This window comes from Drosophila elegans, unplaced genomic scaffold, assembly GCF_018152505.1.
Source record: "Drosophila elegans isolate 14027-0461.03 unplaced genomic scaffold, ASM1815250v1 contig_228, whole genome shotgun sequence".
In the NCBI taxonomy this organism is placed as follows: domain Eukaryota; kingdom Metazoa; phylum Arthropoda; class Insecta; order Diptera; family Drosophilidae; genus Drosophila; species Drosophila elegans.
In genome coordinates, this window is record NW_024545600.1 from 27804 (window position 1) to 33336 (window position 5533).

The following is a 5533-nucleotide window of genomic DNA, read 5'->3' on the forward strand; positions in this document are numbered from 1 at the left end:
AAGAACAAAACAAAAAATTAAAAAAACAGCAAAGTTATAATTTTTTTTCAATTATTTTTCCGATTCTTCCTATGGGAGCTATATTCTATAGTAGTCCGATTTTGATGAAATTTTAACCATAATTCTGAAATATTTAACCATTGCTTTATGTCGAAGAACAAAACAAAAAATTAAAAAAACAGCAAAGTTATAATTTTTTTTCAATTATTTTTCCGATTCTTCCTATGGGAGCTATATTCTATAGTAGTCCGATTTTGATGAAATTTTAACCATAATTCTGAAATATTTAACCATTGCTATATGTCGAAGAACTAAACCAAAAAATTAAAAAACAGCAAAGTTACAATTTTTTTCAATTATTTTTCCGATTGTTCCTATGGGAGCTATATGCTATAGTCGTCCGATTTTGATGAAATTTTAACTATAATTCTGAAATATTTAACCATTGCTTTATGTCGAAGAACAAAACAAAAAATTAAAAAAACAGCAAAGTTATAATTTTTTTCAATTATTTTTCCGATTCTTCCTATGGGAGCTATATTCTATAGTAGTCCGATTTTGATGAAATTTTAATCATAATTCTGAAATATTTAACCATTGCTATATGTCGAAGAACTAAACCAAAAAATTAAAAAACAGCAAAGTTACAATTTTTTTCAATTATTTTTCCGATTGTTCCTATGGGAGCTATATGCTATAGTCGTCCGATTTTGATGAAATTTTAAACATAATTCTGAAATATTTAACCATTGCTTTATGTCGAAGAACAAAACAAAAAATTAAAAAAACAGCAAAGTTATAATTTTTTTCAATTATTTTACCGATTGTTCCTATGGGAGCTATATGCTATAGTCGTCCGATTTTGATGAAATTTTAAACATAATTCTGAAATATTTAACCATTGCTTTATGTCGAAGAACAAAACAAAAAATTAAAAAAACAGCAAAGTTATAATTTTTTTCAATTATTTTTCCGATTGTTCCTATGGGAGCTATATGCTATAGTCGTCCGATTTTGATGAAATTTTAACCATAATTCTAAAATATTTAACCATTACTAAATGTAGAAGAACTAAACAAAAAATTAAAAAACAGCAAAGTTATAATTTTTTTCAATTATTTTTCCGATTGTTCCTATGGGAGCTATATGCTATAGTCGTCCGATTTTGATGAAATTTTAACCATAATTCTAAAATATTTAACCATTACTAAATGTAGAAGAACAAAACAAAAAATTAAAAAAACAGCAAAGTTATAATTTTTTTCAATTATTTTTCCGATTGTTCCTATGGGAGCTATATGCTATAGTCGTCCGATTTTGATGAAATTTTAAACATAATTCTGAAATATTTAACCATTGCTTTATGTCGAAGAACAAAACAAAAAATTAAAAAAACAGCAAAGTTATAATTTTTTTCAATTATTTTTCCGATTGTTCCTATGGGAGCTATATGCTATAGTCGTCCGATTTTGATGAAATTTTAACCATAATTCTAAAATATTTAACCATTACTAAATGTAGAAGAACTAAACAAAAAATTAAAAAACAGCAAAGTTATAATTTTTTTCAATTATTTTTCCGATTGTTCCTATGGGACATAATTCTGAAATATTTAACCATTGCTATATGTCGAAGAACTAAACAAAAAATTAAAAAACAGCAAAGTTATAATTTTTTTTCAATTATTTTTCCGATTGTTCCTATGGGAGCTATGTGCTATAGTCGTCCGATCCGGCTCGTTCCGACTTATATACTACCTGCAATAGAAAGACAACTTTTGGGAAAGTTTCATGCAGATAGCTTTAAAACTGAGAGACTAGTTTGCATATAAACGGACGGACAGACGGACAGACGGACGGACAGACGGACATGGCTAGATCGACTCTACTAGTGATGCTGATCAAGAATATATATACTTTATAGGGTCGGAAACGTCTCCTTCACTGCGTTGCAAACTTCTGACTGAAATTATAATACCCTCTGCAAGGGTATAAAAAGATATATCTGGAAAAATAAGGAAAATTCTTGCTACCCCAAAATTAGTTTTGTGTTGGAAAAAAGGAAAGTTAGTTCAAAAGAACAACACAACAAAAAAAAATAAGCAAGACACCAATAAAAACAAAAAACATTGATCTCATGGGAAATCAGCAAAGGAAATTAAACAAATGATGTACCTCCTACCCTGGGCAACGTAAGTAACGCATACATACAAACATAAACTCAAAATTTTAAACTGATCGGCTAGGAAATTGAAAAAAATAAAAAGAACCAGTTTAAGTACACTTACAAAAAATTTTTTTATTATCCAGAACATTTTTATAAAATAAAATTCTATGTCCAAACTTACTTATGTCCTACCTTAAAGAAAAGGAACAGGCAATTTAGTATAAAAAGAAACATAACGAGAAGGATTTAACAATGGTAAACCCAAACTTCAACCTTCAGGACCCCAAAAATTAGCTGGGAGTTCACTTAACATAAACCCTCCTTTACCGCCCTTGATAAACTTGTTCAACTAAATGAGAATCCCAGAACCAATTACAGAATTGCTGACATTCCCGGGAGGTGCCGATATACACCCCATTAATTTGGGATGAAGTAAAAAAGAATGTAACACAGTATGCAACTTTCATATTCACATTAGGGAATTTAGACAAGGTAGACTGACGTTTAAAGAATTTCATAAGTAAATCAAAACTACAAGGCAAAGTCTTAATAGAAACTGACCCTAGTGCGACACTATACAAAATGAATTTTTTTTAGTCAACTATGTTTGGACAAATTCTTAACAGGCCTTAACGATCCCATAGGATCAATTGTAAGAGCTATGAAGCCCCATGGCTTGCAATAGAGAACATGAGAGTAGGACAAAAAACGGGGAAGATAGGTAACACAACCAGGATAGACAAAGGTGGAATACATCTAACGTACGATCTAACACTACTTATGGTCGCCAAAATAATCATACACAAAGATACAACCCTTTAATAATCGATACCGTAGTAACCGCTTTGAAAATAATAACCAATATAGTAGGAATTATTAAAACCGTTCAATCAGCTATAACCAATCATCCTTTAATCGCAATACAACCCAAAATAATCCTACAGCAGCAGAAATAAAATCGACCCCAAGCTCCAGGGCCTTAAAGCCCTACAGAGCCTCAGAGCCTACAGAGCCTATCTTAGGACTGAAACCCATGCCGATAATAAAAGAGAACTAACAAACATTGACAGTACGTCCCAGTTTCAGGATTATTAAACAGAACAGAAAAAAATAAACACTAAGGCCAGCTTCGATTGGTTCGAAGAATTTAAAGTTAAAGGTAATTGCGAATTTCTCGCTTTTGAATATCTTAACTTCTCCGATATACTTATAGGAATGGACCTACTTAAACAGCTAGGTGCCAAAATCAACCTTTTAAATTTAAGTCTGACTACTCCAACGGCAACTCTCCCAATTCTTACTAAAATAGGTATCACCGGCTCAGTTAACATCATCGAAGAAAATAATAGCAATACCGGTAGACCTGGAAAATGGAAACTTTCTTTGTGACCCAATAAAAATATCAGAAAACCTACAAACTGAACGAAAAACAAGAAAGGATGCAACCTTCGGCAAGGCGAAGTTCATATACCCTTGCAGCTATTACAAATATTTAATATTTTTGAAAACATTATGGTATACTTGCGTATATGTTTAAAAAAATTGAAGCTATGACGATACAGCTCAATTATTCGATAGTTCCTATGGCAGCTATATGATATCGTTTTCCGATTTTATTAAAATTAAAAGCGTTGTTCTGAACTGCCAAATTATTAAAAGGTCAAAAATATTTTTTGTTTTTAATTTTTATTGTTTTTATTGGAGCAATATGATATATGTTAGTCCTCAGATTTTGATGAAATTTAAACCGTAATTCTGAAATATTTAACCATTTCTTTATGTTGAAGAACTAAAAAAAATAAAAAACCGTAGTTATAATTTGTTTTTATTTATTTTTCCGATTGTTCGTATGGGAGCTATAATATAGTCGTCCGATCCGTCTCGTTCCGACTTATGTACTACCTGCAATAGAAAGACAACTTTTTCATGGAGATAAGGTCGGAAATGTCTCCCTGTCCTGCGTTGCAAGCTTCTGACTGTAATTATAGTACCCTCTGCAAGGGTATAAAAACCAGTTTCTGATAAATATTCAATGCCTCAACTCTCGACAGCGCAGGAGCCCTTGGTGCAGTGTGAGGGGACATCTTAAGCGATTCTATTTTGTAGCTCAATGGGCCTGCACTTACAGATTACAAGTGCTATGAACATCACCCTTGTTTTGTTTCGAGTAGCATGTCGTTTATTATGGCTCCACAGCTCATAAAATCTTATTCATTATGAATCTTTGTGTTCTTCTGAACAGCTCCCCTATTGATCCTGATCAAGAATATATAGATAGATTTATGGGGTCGGAAATGTCTGCTTCACTGCGTTACAAACTTCTGAGTTAAATTATAATACCCCTTGCAAGGGTATAATCTATTTGTAACGAGTTTAATTTGTTAATGGAGACTGTGGTATATAGTTGTCTGATTGGCAAGAACTTTTACCCTGAGAAAGGTATACATAAATAAATTAGATTTGCATACTTTCATGTCAATAGCTTTTATACATACTGTAATAAAAAATAGAAAAAAGATGATATTTTCACAGCTTTAAGCAATTATTCCTATGGAAGCTATAAGTTATAGACGTCCGATCGGCAAGCGCTTTAACCCTGATCAAAGTATGCGTAAATAAATAAGCCTTGGAAAAATTGAAGTCTATAGCTTATACACTGCGCGAAGTATCCTGAAAAACATCAAAGTTTGACCGATTTCACACTATTATTCATATAAAAACTATAGAATATAGACGTCTGATCGGTTTGCCTTTTTACCCTAATCAAGGTATGTATAAAAAAAAACGATTCGGAAAGATGCTTGTCAATAGCTCATACACTGCGCGAAATATCTTCAATTCTTTGCAAGTTAGATCTGATTGCTCCTATGGGAGATATATGATATAGACGTCCGATCGGTACGCCTTTTAAAACTGATCAAGGTATGCATAAATAAATAAAATTAGGAAAGATTCATGCCAATAGCTTATATACTGCGCGAAATATCTTCAATTCTTGCAAGTTATGTTAGCTATAGGATATAGACGTCCGATCGGGGCGCATTTTATACCCTTGCAGAGGGTATTATAATTTCAGTCATAAGTTTGCAACGCAGTGAAGGAGACGATGCCGAACCTATAAAGTATATTTATTCTTGATCAACATCACTAGGAGTGTCGATCTAGCCATGTCCGTCTGTCCGTCTGTCTGCCGTCTGTCCGTCCGTTTCTACGCAAACTAGTCCCTCAGTTTCAAAGCTATCTGCATGAAACTTTCCCAAAAGTTGTCTTTCTATTGCAGGTAGTATATAAGTCGGAACGATCCGCCTTAGCACGCTTCCGGAACACATTTGACTAACTAAATAGACTTTTTAATTGTTTCCATTCG